The 18353-nt window shown below is 46.6% G+C and overlaps 1 protein-coding gene across 1 annotated transcript in view; it reads left to right on the top strand.

Annotated features, from left to right (window-relative positions):
- The window catches only part of CAMTA1 (calmodulin binding transcription activator 1), a 1290304-nt gene that overhangs the window by 966027 nt on the left and 305924 nt on the right, over positions 1 to 18353 (top strand). The window lies entirely within an intron of this gene.

Consider the following 18353-nt stretch of genomic DNA (forward strand, 5'->3'; position numbering starts at 1 on the left):
CCAGCTTGCCTTGGCAAGCATCTCTGGCCCTGGTTCCCAGCTGGGCTGCTCTCCCTGGTGCAGCCAGAAGTGAGATCCTGTTCTGATCCAGCCAGCCCTGCTCCCAGGTCCCCATGCCATCTCACAGGATCCCAGACCCCTTTCAGGTGAGGGGAAGTGTGCATGTGGGGTTCTTTTCTTTTAACCCCTGGCCACTCTGTAACAGTCCCTCCACCTCACAAATAACACACCTCGGTATTTCTTGGCACTCTGCCACTCTGTCATTTCCCTTCACATCTGTAGCATATTGTATACTAGCAGTATGTGGTCAGGTGTCCTTCCTACCCACACTTGCTACAGAGTTTAGTCTGTCTGAAATATATTGTAAAACCCTCAGTGGGGCCCTACTTGGATTACTGGTGGTAAGTGCATTATCCTGCCAGCACTCCTCTCATCTGCCCTTGTTACCACCTGAGCCCTCCATGATTCCATTCAAATACCATATTTATCACATATCTTCTCAACATACATATCATTTTGGACATATTTCTCCAACTATTTCTCTATCTCCCCCATCTCAAGCATGTCCATGTACATTCAAATAATTATTATCCTTTCTCTTGTCTTTTCTCCTACAATAAAACTTAAATTTAATCTCCTTAAGTTCTTCTCTCTCACCTACTGCTGCATATGTCTTCCAAAAGCCCTCACAACCTTCTTGGCTCCCAGACGAAATTTCCCAAGACTTCCAATTAGAAAAAATGACCATGCCTTTAACATCCAAATATTAAATGTTCCATTTTACATCCAAAACTTCAAACAGTATTTTTTTCTATTAATTCATTATCATGATATTTATTATCTGGCTTCTCTGTTCTCCTTCCCCTGTTACTACTACTCTTATTCTTAGGTGTAGATTACTTGGCACTCCATATCTCACTTCCTCCCATCTTCTTTCTCTTTGCAGATCTGGTTTATTACTCCCACTAGTCTTCCTCTTCTCTTCAATCACAGTTTCATTCCTCATTTCTCCCTCCTGATCTCCTCTCCTCCTGTTCTTCCTACTGACTGAACTCCTCCCTCATTGCTGTCTTCAGTAAAGTCTTCTCCAACACTTTGAATCCTGCCACACATTTCTTACCTACCTTCTTCCATCTCTTCTTCCTCACCTTCTTCCATCCTTTATGCTCTCTGATTCACTTCTCATCTCTTGGTCCACTTTCCTTTCCATAACTGTCACTCTTCTCTCATGACTGCTGCTGACGCTGCTCTGGGCTTTGAGAACTTCTACTCCTTCTCCTCCGTTCCAGTGTTCCATCTTTATCATCCCAGAACTTCTGGTATCAGTCCAGGCAGTATACTGGGCCTCTGCCTAGCCACTGCACTTGATCTTAGCCAAAGGCAGCCAAGAAGCTAGGCCACTAATGGGAACCACAAGGCTAAGTTAATGCAGTCTATCTGAACAAGACAGTCCCTAATGCCCATTAATTCCCTCACCTCTAGCTCTTTTTCAAGTCACAGTGAGCCACAACATTACATACAACTTACCTAGAATCCCTCTATCGGCCCCTCTTTCAGCCTAGTGCTTATGATTAGTGTGGCCCCACCCTCCATGAGGTGAAGCCAGACCAGGTTGCCCTGTGCATCATCTGAACATAAATTTTTGTAGCATCCCAGAACTTATGACCAGAACACCCGGTTCCAGTTGTGACTGAGCGCTAATTAGCACATGGATCCTTTGTGGAGGGTATCTGGAGTATACACACATACTAAGTACTGCTGATGTCTGTTGCCGCCATGAAGGGCAGGGACATACTAATCGTATGTACCAGACTGAGAGAGGGTTTGACAAATGGATTCTGGATGAACTGTATGCAATGTCATGGCTCACCATGGCTTGAAATGCTGTTGACTCTGGTGGGGCCCAGCCCAGTGAATTGTGTGGTATATCATGAGGCTTTTGGCTTTGAACTAATACCATGTATAGTTTATATTAGATATAAGTATGTACCAAAGTGCTGCTCAAAAGTGTTTATAAAAAAACCTGTGTGAAAACTTGCAGCAGTAGGAAAAAAAGGTAACATGCATCAATTATGGATGAACTACATATATGGGTATTGTATACAAACTAGCCAATTGCCCGTCAAGAATGACAGGGGTGGGGGAGCAGGCGGGGATGGAGCCCTGCCCCCGCCCCATCTGATCCAGGCCTGCTCCCCCTTCCCTCCTGCTGCTTGGGGTCTGGGCCTGCTCCTCCCTTCCCTGCCACAGTGGTGGGGGGAAGGGAGGAGCGGGCCTGGGCCTGATGCAGGGGAGGACCAGGCCTGAGGGTGGGGAGAAGCCAGACTGCTGTGGTGGGGGGGGTGGGAGGGGAGCAGCAGGCCCAGGCCAACCTGGAGGTAGCACACAGATGGGAGGAGAGGGCTCGGGGCCGACGCCAGGAGTGGGGGTTGGGGAGGAGTGGGCCCAGGCCTGATGCGGGGAGGAGGCTCTGTCAGAATGCTTCTTTGAGCTCTGATTGGCTGTTTGTCAGACAGTCAGAGCGTAAATAAAGCATTATGGATAGACAGACAGACAGACAGACAGACTTAGGCTTTTATAATATTAGAATGCATATTAGATTAGTTATGTTTAATTTCAAGATTATTGTTCTCAAATTTTCTCTTTACTTCCATGTGCTAAGGGTGAACAGGGTCTTACAGCAACGTGAGGGGGTAGGAGCTTTCAGGGCAAAAGGTTGCAGGGAAACAGAGAGCAAAGGGCTACCTGATCCCCTAGATTTATTTGCCTGCTGTAGCAATGAGACTGGGACAAATTCAAGGCAAACCTTGAATAATGAAATTCCATACCTGGAAAATTATAACAAATGTATACATTTTCCATATATAGAAACTAATTATTGTGGGGTCATATTGTTATCAGGGTTATCTTCTATTCAAATAAATATGGTAGTTACCCTTCTCTTACATCCTTTACTAATTGGTGCCCATCATGCTATAGCAGCCTATTGGCAAATCAGCTTGACCCCACGTGGAACAAACAGCTTTTGCAGAGTTTGCAATTCATAGATTCATAGATTCATAGATGTTAGGGTCAGAAGGGACCTCAATAGATCATTGAGTCCGACCCCCTGCATAAGCAGGAAAGAGTGCTGGGTTCAGATGACCCCAGCTAGATGCCTATCTAACCTCCTCTTGAAGACCCCCAGGGTAGGGGAGAGCACCACCTCCCTTGGGAGCCCGTTCCAGACCTTGGCCACTTGAACTGTGAAGAAGTTCTTCCTAATGTCCAGTCTAAATCTGCTCTCTGCTAGCTTGTGGCCATTGTTTCTTGTAACCCCTGGGGGCACCTTGGTGAGTAAAGCCTCACCAATTCCCTTCTGTGCCCCCGTGCTGAACTTATAGGCAGCCACAAGGTCGCCTCTCAACCTTCTCTTGCGGAGGCTGAAAAGGTCCAGTATCTCTAGTCTCTCCTCGAAGGGCTTGGCCTGCAAGCCCTTAACCATACGAGTGGCCCTTCTCTGGACCCTCTCCAGGTTATCCACATCCCTCTTGAAGTGTGGCACCCAAAATTGCACACAGTATTCCAACTGCGGTCTGACCAGCGCCCGATAGAGGGGAAGTATCACCTCCTTGGTTCTGTTCGTCATGCATCTGCTGATGCACGATAAAGTGCCATTAGCTTTTCTGATGACTTTGTTACACTGACGACTCATGTTCATCTTGGAGTCCACTAGGACTCCAAGATCCCTTTCCACTTCCGTGACTCCAAGCAGGTCATTTCCTAGGCAGTAGGTATGCTGGACATTTTTCCTCCCTAGGTGCAGCACTTTGCATTTCTCCTTGTTGAATTGCATTCTGTTGTTTTCCGCCCATATGTCCAACCTGTCCAGGTTTGCTTGTAGTTGTTCCCTGCCCTCCGGTGTGTCCACTTCCCCCTACAGTTTTGTGTCATCCGCAAACTAGCCAATTCGCCACCCACCGGACCGTGTAGTCATCCATGTCAGAGCCTCTTAACTTGTTCACCAGTATGGTGTGGGATACCGTATCGAAGGCCTTTCTGAAGTCTAAGTAAACAATGTGAACCCCTGCTCCTGCATTCAGGTGTTTTATAACCTGGTCATAAAAAGAGACTAGATTAGTCAGGCATGATCTACCTGCTACGAACCCATGCTGGTTTCCCCTCAGCACAATTTTTTCTGCCGGGCTCTCGCAAATGTGAGCCTTGATAATTTTTTCAAAGACTTTGCCTAGGATGGAGGTGAGACTGACTGGCCTATAGTTACCTGGGTCCTCCTTCCTCCCCTTCTTGAAAATGAGGACCACATTGGCCCTTTTCCAGTCCTCCGGGACCTGACCCGTGCGCCACAGGTGTTCAAATATTCCCACCGGTGGCTGCGCAATGATGTCAGCCAGTGCCTTCAGTACCCTCGGATGGAGCTCATCCGGGCCTGCCGACTTAAACGTATCCAGTTCCTCCAAGTGCCTCTGCACCATCTCAGGGTCTACACCTGGTAGTCTGGCGCCCTGCTGCTGCCTCTCTACAACCCCTGAGAGCCTTGTCTTGCCCCTCGCTTAGGAACACTGAGGCAAAGAACTCGTTGAGGAGTTCAGCCTTGTCCCCCCTGTCTGTCACCAATTGCTTATGCCCATTTAGTAGAGGTCCTATTCCACCCTGGGCCTTCCTTTTACTCCCTATATATCTAAAGAACAATTTTTTGTTATCCTTTACTTGGGATGCCATCCTCAGCTCCATGGTAGCTTTGGCCTGTTTAACTGCCTCCCTACAAGCGCAAGCAGAGGAGGTATACTCCTCTTTAGTAATCTCTCCCCGTTTCCACTTTTTATATGCCTCCTTTTAGCCCATAGACTGCTCTGGATTTCTCTGGTCAGCCAAGGAAGCCTCTTGGCCCCTTTCCCCCTTTTTCCCCGCATCGGGATCGTCTCCCTCTGTGCCCAAAGGATCATTTCCTTAAGGCACAGCCACCCTTCCTGGGCTCCCAACTCTTTAAAACTCCTACTCTGCAGTGCGTCCTTGACTAAACTCCTGAGTTCATTGAAATCAGCTTTCCTAAAGTCTAGCACTTTCACTCTACTAGTTACCTTACCCACTCGATGTCTTATAGTGAATTCTATTATTTGGTGATCACTGTCCCCCAGGTGACCACCGATCTGTAGGTCTCCTACCATGTCATCCCCCGTTGCCAATACCAGGTCCAGTAAGGCATTCCCCCTAGTGGGACCATGTACCTCCTGCATCAGGTGGAGGTCCTGTACACAGGATAGGAACCTGCGTGAAGGGTGGGACTTTGCTGTCTGCATCTCCCAGCAGATGTCTGGGTAGTTTAGGTCCCTCATGACTGCCGCCTCCCTAGTTTTTATGGTCTCTGAGAGCTGCCTCAGGAGCCCCAAATCTAGCTCTTCCCCTTGGTGTGGGGGTCTGTAGCAGACCCCTACCACCAAATCCCTTTCTCCTTGACATCCATGTTACCTAACCCACAATCCTTCTACTTTCTCCTCCTCCGATTCCGTTTTGATGAGGGTCGATGTATATCGCTCATTGACATAGAGCGCCACCCCTCCCCCTCTCTTTCCCACTCTATCCTTTCTGTACAGCTTATAACCCACAATGTGTACCACCCAGTCATGGGAAGGATCCCACCAGGTTTCTGTTAGCCCTACTAAGTCGTAGGTGTTTTCTGCAAGCAGGAGTGCTAGTTCATCCTGCTTGCTCCCCATGCTCCTAGTGTTAGTTTATAGGCACTTGAGCCCTGTGACTGGCGCCTTTGTTGCCCCCCAGCTCTGATGCCCAAAGGGCCCCTTATTGCTTACCTGCTTATTGCTTACCTGTGGTGTACTGGTGGCCGCCCCATGGATTGCAGGTTCCCGATGTTCTCCTTCTTCAGGCTGGGCTGTCCTTGTGGGTGCCACATGGTTTGGTGGTCCACGGCTTCCCCCCCACCCATCATCCCCTCCCTGCGACGGTCCTAGTTTAAAGCCTGCTGGAGGAGATCCGCCAACCTAGAAGAGAACACACATTTACCTTTGGGGGACAGGTGAAGCCCATCCCAACTGAGCATGTCTCTCGTCATAATGTGCGGGTCATTGTCAAGGAAGCTGAAGCCTGCCTCGAGACACCATTGCTGAAGCCACCAGTTGGAAGACGACATGAGAATTGCATTAGAGAGACCATGTCCACTCACTGGTAGGACAGAAGAGAATACCACCTGCGCACCTCTTTCCCTCAGCACGCCGCCCAGAGCATGCTAGTCCGTCATCAGGTGATTGGGGCTTTTCCTGTCCGCATCATTAGTACCCACATGGACTAGGACCATGGGGTAGTAATCAGTGGGCTGAATCACGGCCTGGATCATTCCCGTCACGTCCTGAATCTTTGCTCCGGGCAGGCAGAAGACCTCTCGTGTTGAGGGGTCCTGGCGACAAATGGGTCCTTCCGTACCTCTCAGGATGGAGTCGCCTATGACGATCACTCGACGCCTCCTCCTCTGGGTCTGCTTGGTTCCCTTGATCTGTTCGGAGCATGGAGAATGTGGCGTTGCTTCCTGCCCAGAGGTTTCCTCCTCTCCTTCTATCTCCTGCAGCGTCGCCAGGGCCTCATACCTGTTCTCGAGTCGGACTGGAGGAACTGGTACCGGTATGCTGTGAGCAGCCCTGGTCCTGGATGTGACCGTCTGCCACTCTGCCGTGGAGGACACCTCCGCTTCTTCCTTAGGTGCCTGGTCCTGCAGGGAAAGGAAATAACTGTCAATTTCATCCTCCGCCTCCCTGATACCACTCAGCCTGCCAACCTCCTCCCGGAGCTCCCTCACCTGCGCCTCCAGGGCCCTAAGACGGGCACCTGCAGGACAGGTGTGGGGGCCCCCAATCTCTGCCCCCCCTGGCCCTGCTGGGGATCCCCCACAGGCCAGGAGGCAGGGAGACACCAGCCCTCCCATGGGCTCAGTCTGGGTGGAGGCCTCAGACCAGTCCCGGGTAGTCATGGCCCCCTGGGCAGAGGCCCTAACAGCACTCCATGTCGACACCATTGTATAAGCTGCTCTTTGTTAGTTCTGTGCGGTGTCTACGCCCTACCCTTGCAGGAGTCTCTCTCCTGACCCTTCCTACCCGCCCACCAGTGCGAATGCCTGCGCAAATGCCGGCGCACTCTGTTCGCGCCGCGCGGCTCGGGAGCATGGCTCCCTACCAGCTCAGCTATAAGGGACCCGGGGGGCTATTCTCAGCATGTCAGTTTGACCTCAATACTGGGTAAAATTTTGGAAAAATTATCAAGAAATCCAGTTTTGAAAGACTGGCATAAGGCATGGTGCTAAAGTATAGCCAACATGGTTTTGTTGCCGGCAGGTTGTCTGACCAATCTCGTCTCCTTCTATGATGAAGTAACTAACTGCTTAGATGTGGCAGACGTGTCATATACTTGGCTTTTAAAAAGACCTTTGACATGGTTTCCCACGACACTCTTATGAAAAAACTGGGGGATTATGGGCTGGCAGAGTCCACGGTCAGATGGGTTGGGAAGTGGCTAAGGGGTTGAACACAGAAAGTGTTGGTGGACAAGTCTGTATTGTCTTGGTGGGAGGTGGCCAGCCGTGTCCCACAGGTTTCGGTTCTTGGCACCATGCTGTTCAACATCTTTATCAATGATTTAGATGAGGATGTAGAAAGTATGCTGGCCAAGTTCACAGACGATACTAAGTTATGGGGAAAAGTGGTCATGCTAGGGGATAGGATGCAGATCCAAATGGACCTGAACAAGCTGGACAGGTCTACAGAGAGGAACCAGATGCAGTTCAATAAGGATAAATGCAGAGTAGTTCATTTCGGGAGAAGTAACCAGCAACATGAATATAGGTTAGGAGATGTTCTGGCCAGCATGATGGCTGAAAGGGACCTTGGGGTTATGGTTGATCACAGGATGAACATGAGCCACCAGTGGGATTCTGTAGTCAACAGAGCTAGTAGCATACTGGGATGCATTATCCAATGTGGTGCAAGCAGGGCTAGGGAAATGATACTTCCTCTCTACTCAGCATTGGTGAGACCCCGGCTAGAGTACTGTGTCCAGTTCTGGGCAACCCACTTCAAACAAGACATGGAGAATCTTGAAAGGGTCCAGAGAAGGGCCGCAAGAATGATTAAGGGCCTGGAGGACAAACTTTATGAGGAAAGACTAAGGGATCAGCATGTTACTGTTGGCAAGTTGGGACAGTGGTGATGCTATTTTAGGTTGGGCTAACCAATGCCAAACTAAAGTTAGTTTTTGCCTGACAAGAAGTAACTATAGATCAGGTGCATCATTTTAGGGTGACATAAGCCCTGCAAAGGCTTGCACATGCAGCCAGGTTTCATAGTTTTATAGTAGCTTGGGGGTCAGAAGGGACCTGAATAGATCATCTAGTCTGACCCCTCCGCCACTGGCAGGAACACACTCTGGGATCACACGGCCCCAGACAGGTGTTCATCCAACTTCTTTTTGAATTTACTCAAGGTAGGAGCGAGGACCACTTCCCTAGGAAGTTGGTTCCATACCCTAGCCACCCTAACAATGAAATAGTGCCTCCTAATCTCTAACCTGAATCTATTCTCCAGCAGTTTCTAGCCATTGTTCCTCGTCACCCCAGGTGCTGCTGGGGAGAATAGGGCCCTTCCCATTTGTTGCTGATCTCCCCTAACTAGTTTGTAGGCAGCCACCAAATCCCCCCTCATCCTCCGCTTGCTGAGGCTGAACAGGTTCAGGTCCCTCAGCCTCTCCTCATAGGGCCTGCCCTGTTGCCCTCCAGCCAAGCGAGTGGCCCTCCTCTGAACCCTCTCAAGGCAGGCCACATTCTTCTTAAAGTGCAGTGCCCGGAACTGGACGCAGTACTCCAGTTATGGCCTGACCAATGTAAATTGCTCAAAGCTTGATTAAGCCTTAGACAAATTGGACAAATTCGAGAGAGCTGAAAGTGGTTAGGGGGTTGAGGCACATGACTTATGAGGAGAGGCTCAGGGAACTTGGCTTATTTAGTCTGGAGAAGAGAAGACTGGGAGGATGAAGGCAGTTTAATAGCAGCCTTCAATTACCTGAAGGGTGTTTCCAAAGAGGATGGAGCTAGACTGTTTTTAGTGGTAGCAGATGACAGAACAAGGAGCACTGATTTGAAGTTGCAGCAAGGGAAGTTTAGGTTAGATATTAGGAAAAACTCTCTCATGAGGAGGGTAGTAAAGCATTGGAACAGGTTACCCTGAGAGGTTGGGGAATCTCCATCCTTGGACGTTTTGAAGACTTGCTAGACAAAGCCATGGGTGGAATGATTTAGTTGAGAATGGTCCTGTTTTGAGCAGGGGGTTGGACTAAATGAGCTCCTGAGGTCCTTTCCAACCCTATTTTTCTATGATTTTGTGATTCTAAGGCAATCTAAATGTAATGCTTCTGGGAACCCCTAATCTGCATTTTCCCAGCACTTCCTTGATTCCAGCTGTGGCTTGTCACAGAGTTGGCTTACTAAGTGATATGCATATGTATTTGCATGATGATGTAATGGTATGATGCCTGTTGGCTAGGTCAGACACTTGGCCCCATGTGATCCCCATGTTGCTTTGTAAATTCAATTTTGTTTCATGGACTCTGTTTTATGTGGTAACCTCCATTGGCAGATCTGGTATTTTGAAAAGGGAGTTGCAGATGATGAGATGCATCATCATATATAACATAGCACATATATTTCTTCAGTTAAAAATAAACTAGAAGATTTACTAATATTCTAGGGGCCTAACACCATACTATTCAGTTTAAGATTGAAGCAAAAACAAATATAATGTGATTGGAGTGAGTAAAAATAATCTCAAGAGCTATGAAATAGGAACTTCATTACCAGGAGTGGCCAACAGACAGCAGAATTGCAGAACAAAGAATAGCCCGGTTGGTGGAACATCAAGACCATTAAAAAGAAGAGAGGAGCATTAATACCTGTGTAATGAAGAGTTTGAGCCATGAAGTCAGTTGACTCCCTCAGAACTACCTGACTAGAAGAAGACAGTAAAGCAGAATGCATTTGACTGAAAATGAAAGGTGAAAGATGCAAAACTGATATAATGGTGAGAATTTGTTATAGGCCACCAAAACTGAAAGAGAAGGTAGATGAGGAACTTTTCAAAGGTGATAAATTTATCCAAAGCTGTAGGATGGTACAGAGACTTCAGTTTTCCAGACAACTGCTAAAAGAACAATGCAACCAAGCATAAAATGTCAAGCTGGTTCCTAACTTGTACGGAGGACAACTTTCTATTCCTGAATGTGGAGAACACAACTAGGAAATCATCTATTTTGGATCTTGTCCTGATCAATAGGAAGGATATGAAGGTGATGGGTAATGGGTGGAAGTGACCATGATGATGGAATTCCAGATCCTGATCTGGAGAAAGCATGAGGTTGGAAGAAATAGGATATTAAATTTAAAAAAGGTGGAGTTCATTTGATTCAAGGAATTAACAGGCCTGGTGCCATGGGAAGATATGCTCCCCTTTCCTTGTGGCTGTCTCACAGGGACTCCTGTGGAGTCTCACAGGGACTCCTGGGTCTGGTTGTGTTCAACATGTGTATTAACAATTTGGATACTGGCACAGAAAACTTCTTGAGCAATTTTGCAGATAACATGAAACTGAGAAGGACTGCAGACACATTGGAGGATGCAAGTGCAATTCAGAAGGATCTAGGATCTTGGAAAGCTGTGCTAGTGTTGATAGGATGAAGTTCAATGCACAGATGCAAGGTGCTACACCTCGAGAAGAATAATCAAATACACAAATATAAGATGGGTGATACCTGGCTGGATGGTAGCACTATGGAGAAGGATCTGGGAATCTTGGTACATCACAGACTCAACATAAGTCTGCTGTGTGATGTAGCCACACAAAAGGTGAATGTGATTTTGGGATACATAGAAGCATTTAGTGCACTAAGCATTAAGACATGGGAGATGATAGTGCCCCTCTACTCTGCACTAATTAGGCCTCATTTGGAGTGTTTTATGCAGTTCTGGGCTCCATGTCTTGAAAAGGATGAGGGAAGTTAAAGAGGGGCCAGAGGTGGGTAACAAAGATGATAAAGGGATTGGAAAGTAAGTCATATGAGTAGAGACCTACTCATGATTTCACAGTATTTGCTGAAACCACAAATTTGGTAATTCCCCCCATGAAAAATCTCAGTCCCCCTGAAAAAGAAAAATTGCACTGAACCAATGGGTCAAAAAAGGCAGCATCCTGGTGTCCTGGAGCATGGGGGGAGGGAGAAGGGGGTAGGAGGGAAATTGACCAAGGGGCGCTAGAAGTCCTGCCCATCCCTGGAGATTGGTGGGTGGCCATCTGTCAGTTTCTGGAGAGGCATGGGAGGGTCCCCTCATGCCTCTGATTGGCAAAAGGGTCCCAGAAGTCCCGCCCTCCCTAGAGTTTGACAGGTGGCCATTTGTCAGTCTCCAAGGAGGTGCAGGACTTCCAGGGCCCCTCAGCCAATCAGAGGTATGGGGGGCCCACCATGCTCCATTGAGAAAATGGCACCCAATGTTGCACAGGGACCATGAAATATGGAGGCATCCTCCATGAATTAGGTAGGTCCCTACATATGAGGAGGGGAGAGATATGGCATTTGAAGAACTTGAACAAAAGGCATTCCAACCTGAAGAAAAGGCATTTAAGAGGGCCTTGATAGCAGTCTTCATATATGTAAGGGACTGCCATAAAGAAGAGAAATAGTACCTTTTCTCTCTTGCTGCAGAGAAGAGGACCTGGGCAAATGGCTTGAAGTTGCATCAAAGTAAATTTAGACTAGTTATCAGGAAAAACTTAAATGTTAGAATAGTAAAGCAGTGGACTAGACTGCCTAGGGAAGCTGTGGGCTCTCCACCACTGAAAGTGTTCAAGAAGAGGTTGGATAGCCACTGGTTGGGATGATCTAGGCCAGGAGTGGGTAATTACTTGGACCCAAGAGCCACATAATTTTGAAGAGTTTTAATGAGTTGGGGTGGAAGGCAGCTGGGAGTCTGGAGCCGGAACCCCAAGCACTGGAGCAGGAGCTGGCCAGCTGGCCAGCTGCAGCTTCCCCCATGCCTGGAGCAGTGCGGCAGGGGCAGAAGCAGGAGGAACAGCCGCCGCTGGAGGTGAGGGAAGTTGAGCAGCACCTGGGTGGATGCAGTCACATTGGGAGCAGCTCCTCTGATAAGTTGCATATGCTCACTGCCCTGGGTAGGGCTCAGTGTTTTTAAGGCTCCCTCAGAGGCATTGGGTGTTGGTTTCAGACAAAACTGGGGATTTTGACTTGGGTGTGCCAATGCTCCTTCTAGGACCAAAGCCAAAGGTTCCTGGTTAGAAGGTCTTGCCCATGTGCTGAGGTCTTGCCCATGTTCCATATTTGAGGTCAGGTAGGATTTTTCCCTGTGATCAGATTAGTATGGACTATGTGGGGTTTTCCCTTCCTCTGTAGCAGCTTCCGTGTTGTAACAGGAACCCTAGATAAAGTAGAAACAATATCTAAGAATCTGTGATAGTCACCAAGAATCACCGTCCTTAGAATCATAGAAAATTAGGGTTGGAAGGGACCTCAGGAGGTCATCTAGTCCAACTCCTGCTCAAAGCAGGACCATCCCCAACTAGATCATCTCAGCCAAGGCTTTGTTTAGCCAGGTCTTAAAAACCTCCAAGGATGGAGAGTCCAAAGCTTCTCTGGGTAACCTGTTCCAGTATTTTACTACCCTCCTAGTGAGAAAATTCTTTCTAATATCTAACCTAAACTTCCCTTGCTGCAATTTGAGACCATTGCTCCTTGTTCTGACATCTGCCATGACTGAGAACAGTCTAGCTCCATCCTCTTAATAATCCCCCTTCAGGTAGTTGACAGGTGCTATTAAATCCCCTCTCAGTCTTCTGTTCTCTAGGCTAAATAAGCTAGACAGGCTACAGAGGCTACAGATTAGTTGAGTAGGCTGCAGAAGGCTACAGAACAGGCTACAGGAAGGCTACAGAGCATTTGACTAGGACTCTTTGTGGAGTGATGCATGTTGGGCTGGTAGCAAAAGGTATATTACTGAAGAGAGATTTGGATCTTGAATTAGTTCTCTTGACAAAGATAAGGCATCCAAAAGCTGCACTTGAAATCTGAGGTGATGTTGGATTTCTTCATCAATGTCAGCTTTCTATGAGAGATGGCTTCCAAGGTACAGGAAATAGTCAGTGTTCTTCAGAGTCTAACCATAAATCTGAATTACTGGAACTGGGGAGTGCTCATTAAGAGCTTGTTGATGGAGGACCTTAGTCTTCTGAATGTTAAGCATCAGTCCCATTTTCTTGTATGCTTCAGTATAGACTTTGAAGATTGCCTGAAGATCAGCTTGTGAATGAGCACATGTTACAGCATCATCAACATACTAGAGCTCAATGATTGAGGTCAGGATAGTCTTGGTTTTGGCTCAGAATCAGGTGAGATAAAACAGCTTACCATCTATTCGATAGTTTTGTCTCCCTCCAACTGGAAGCTTGTTGGTAGTCAAATGTAACATCACAGTAAGGAATACTGAGAAGAGTGTTGGAACAATGACTCGGCCTTGCTTAACTCCAGTCCTAATCTCAAAGGGATCTGTGATAGATCTGTTACTGAGAACCACTATTTGCATACTGTCATGGAGTAGGCAAAGAATGGTGACGAATTTTGGTGGGCATCTGTACCTCAGAAGGATCGTTCACCAAGCTTCTTGGTTGACAGTGTAAGTCTTTTGTGAGGTAAAAGAAAGCCATATAGAAAGGTTTATGTTGTTCCCAGCATTTTTCCTGCAGCTGGCGAGCAGTGACTGCCATGCCATGCTGGGGTCATCTAGACCCAGCACTCTTTCCTGCTTATGCAGGGGGTCGGACTCGATGATCTATTGAGGTCCCTTCCGACCCTAACATCTATGAATCTATGAATCTATGTTAATTGTGCCTCTTAATGCCATAAACCCATACTGAAATTTCAAGAGGAATAATAGAAAATTAGGGTTGGAAGGAACCTCAGAAGTTCATCTAGTCCAAGCCCCTGCTCAAAGGAGGACCATCCCCAACTAGATCATCCCACCCAAGGCTTTGTCTAGCTAGGTCTTAAAAATGTCCAAGAATAGAAATTCCACAACCTCTCTGGGTAACCTGTTCCAGTGCTTTACTACCCTTCTTGTGAGAGAGTTTTTTCCTAATGTCTAACCTAAACTTCCCTTCCTGCTCCTTGTTCTGTCATCTGCCACCGCTGAGAACAGTGTAGCTCTGTCCATTTTGTAACCATCTTTTGGGTAATTGAAGGCTGCTATTAAATTCCCTCACTCAGTTTTCTCTTCTTCAGACTAAATAAGTCCAGTTCCCTCAGCCTTTCCTCATAAGTCATGTGCCCTAGTCCCCTAGGGTAGGGACAGACATTACGCATAAATTGATTTAAGTGGCCATAAACTGGTTTAAACCTGTAACAGAACTTAAGTTCAGTGCACATAAACCAGTTTCAAAATGGCTAAAACTGGTTCAAGATAAACCTGGTTGAATGTACTATCAGACTTAACTGATATGGGTCAAACCAATTTATGCAATGTCTGTCCCAGACCCCTTCCTGGTTTAAGTTAAACCAGAGTCCCCCAGCACCCCAGGTGCTTTGCAGCCCTGGGTGAGGCTATCTTCTCCAGAGAACAAGGTTGGCCCTGCCCATTTGCTCCTTAGCTGGAACTCCGACAGAGACTGCGGGCACAGCAGGGTCTGTCTGGCACCCCCTGTCCCACCCCACCCCTTGCCCCTTGCTGCTCAAGCAGGGATCCCCCCGTCCCTTCCTCCCATCCCCCACAGCATGGACCCCAGCCCTACAGACCCTAGGTATGTGGTATGCCAGCTAATGATGAGAGGTGTCTGTGTGTGTGTGTCTCCAATTTCACTGGGGTAGGCAAACAGAATAGTCTCTGCTTAGGGCTTTTTGGAGTTAATCAACAGCTTAGCTGGTAATGTCCCTCCATTCCTTCCTTGGAAAAATGCTGTTTAAGAAAAGCTTGAACTAATGAGGGAAGCTTTTGTTTTGTTAATGGTCTGATACACACTGTGTTCTCAGCCTCCTGCTGGCTCCCTCGCCTGTCAGTTTTGCAGACAATATGAAGAAGCAGGGAGAGGGAGACTGAAAAGCTCACTATCATCATCAGATGCATGCACTGCACACACACCCCTTTTCCTTAGAGTGCTAGCCAGGGGCTGGGGGCTGGCAACACTCCTGCCCCTTGAGCAGCGAGCGGGAAAAAGCCTGGGATGGTGCAGGCAGGGTGAGGGTTTACACCCCTCCCTAATCAGAGTGTTCTGCCAGGGCCTGGCCACACCTCCCCTCTGCTCCGTATTTTAGAAAGGAAGGGAGGGCTGCTGTAGCACCCCCTGGCTTCTAGCCTGAGCAACTGGAGGCATGTGCCAGCATTTCTTCAGTCCAGAGGGAATGTCTGTACAGTTGCAAACTGGTTCAACCTAGGCAGGTTAGACTAACCTGCAAAGATTGAATCAATTCAGGCTCAGGCTTTTTGAATGTGTGTCCCTAGCCCTAATAATTTTCATTGCCCTCTGCTGGACTTTCTCCAATTTGTCTGCATCCTTTTTGCAGTGTGTGCCCAAAACTGGAAACAGTACTCCAGATGTGGTCTCACCAGTGCCAAATAGAGGGAAATAATCACTTTCATTGATCTGCTGACAATGCTCCTACCAATGCAACTGAGTATGCTGTTAGCCTTCTTTGCAACAAGAGCACACTGTTGTCTCATATTCAGCTTATTGGCCACTGTAACACCCAGGCCCTTTTCTGCAGAGCTGCTGCTTAACTAATCAGTCCCTAGACTGTACTGGTGCACGGGATTGTTCTGTTGTAAGTGCAGGACTTTGTATTTGTCCTTATTGAACCTCATGAGATTTCTTTTGGTCCAATCCTCCAATTTGTCAAGGTCTCTCTGAATCCTAGCCCTACCCTCCTACATATCTACTATTCCCCCTAACTTGGTGTCTGCAGAGGGTACACTCCATCCCATCTTCCAGGTAATTAATAAAGATTCTAAACAAAACCAACCCCAGGACCAACCACTAGGCACTTCACCTGATAACAGCTGCCAACTAGACATAAAGCTATTAATTACTACTCTTTGACACTGATGATCCAGACAGTTTTCTATCCACCTTACAGTCTGTTCATCCAATCCATACTTCCTTATTTTGCTTGCAAGATGTTGTGGGAGACTGTATCAAAATCCTTGCTAAAGTTGAGGTATATTATGTCCAGTGCTCTTCCCACAACCACAGAGCCAGTCATCTCCTCATAGAAGACAATCATGTTGGTCAGGCATGGTCAGGAGCTCTTCAGCAAGTGGAAGGAGATGGTGCAGGGAGACTCTTGCAGTAATCTTTCCTGTGGTAGACAGCAAGGCAATCCTTCTGTAATTTCCACAGTTGGATCTGTCTCCTTTTTTTGAAGATTGTCATGATTGTGACTTTCCCACAGTCATTTGGGGTTTCCTCATCCTTAAGTTGAGAGCATGGAGCTGTGATATAAGTTACATTCCCTCATGCTTGAAGATGTTGAAAGGAATTCCATCTACTTAAGATGGCTTGTCGTTCTTCGTCTGCTTGATGGCTTTTCTCATCAAGGGCTAGAGGAATTCTAAGATCATCTCTGCCTCGGTGTTGTGGGATGGAATTAAGAACGCTCTTATCAACACCAGTCTCAATTAAGAAGGTCTTCAAAATGCTCCTTCCAGTGATCATTGATGCCTCCCCTTTCCTTGATCAGGTCTCCTTCATCCTTATGTCTCAAGGGGGTTGGTCGCTTAGTGCTCAGACCTTAGGTGACTTTGGTGGCACTAAAGTAACTGCACATATTGTGAATGTTAGAGAGATGTTGAATATCCTTTGTCTTGTCTTCCCATCGTCTGTTCTTCATAGCATGAGTCTGCCTTTGGATCTCTGCCTTGGATTGTTGGTGATTCTGTTTTTTCTGATTGGAGTTGGTGTCATTCTTCCAAGCACAAAAGGTCAAGGTGATCACCTATTGGATTTCCCAGTCATTCTCATCAAACAAGTCTTGGTGTTCCTGGTAGAGAATCCAAGTTTCTCTTCACAGGCACTGATGATGGTGGATTTGAAGGCACCCCAAGTACTGCCGACATTCTCACATTGTTATGTAATCATATTTTGTTGTTATGTAATCATAATTTTCAATAGGGAGATAATGTTACGTTGTTGTCACATTATCTCTCTTTGTGTACGTAATGGTATAAGTACCTATGCAATATTAATTGAGATGTGTAATCTTGGTAAAAAAAGTTAAATTTAGCAGTTGCCTTGGAGTGTAGTAGATGTAGATTACCAAAGAAATCTTTGGACTATGCTTTGTCAGTAGTGTTCAGCTGTACAGCTGGGATAATACAAGCTTTCCTTGAGTACAAGAGGTGTTCTTCATTATTGTGCCAGGCCATTAATTTTGTCTTCAGAGAATATTTCAGTACAGAGACAGGAGAGGTTGTAGCAAAATGTTACTCCTAAGAAGAAAATCTATGCCTTATATGATTTTGGAGGTACATCAGCATTGTGTAGGCCCTTAGTAAGGCAGGAGTGGCACTTTCCCTAAACATAACCCCACAGTTATTGGATTGCGATTAATCTTTCCTTATTATGTCCCCTGTGAAACTTTGCAATTCTCGATTAATGTTACATTTGAATTCATGGGGTTGATAGTACATGCCAAAAAATTATATTAATGTACACATTTCTGATTGAATTTCATTGTTCAGATTTCAGCAAGCAGTCCCTAGTTCAGTATCCAAACTGTAACATGAAACATTTCTCTGGTCACAATTCTTTCTTGCTTATGGGACCAATAAATGAATTCACATTTGCAAGTTAGATAAATCCTTTGAATGTATTATTGATGCAAATAAATGGGGGTTTGAGCTCTAGACAATAGCTAATGAAGCTGACTCAACACAGGCTGTTCTTGCCAGGTTTCAGTGCAGAAAGATTGATGCCAGTTTCATCCCTTAATTATCCTGTGGCTTACACTCCTTTTTATACATCACTTGCCTAGGCACAAAACTAAAGATATCACAATAAGTAATTAATTACTGGAGATCCATTGGCAGCTATTAAAAAATGATCCTGTGCAACTGATATCATGCAGTTGTATATGAGTTTTCATCTTCATATCAACTCAGAGTGCAGGATTATTTTTCCTAGTGAATTTTACCATTCATAAGATCTTTCAGAAAGTGTTGTGCTGTATGTTATTTTTTCTGAATGAGAGAGATGTTTTCAGGTAAGGATTTCCCCTGCTGCTAATGACCTTAATTTTAAATCTTTTACTTA

The sequence above is a fragment of the Alligator mississippiensis genome, chromosome 13, assembly GCF_030867095.1.
Source record: "Alligator mississippiensis isolate rAllMis1 chromosome 13, rAllMis1, whole genome shotgun sequence".
NCBI classification, from domain to species: domain Eukaryota; kingdom Metazoa; phylum Chordata; order Crocodylia; family Alligatoridae; genus Alligator; species Alligator mississippiensis.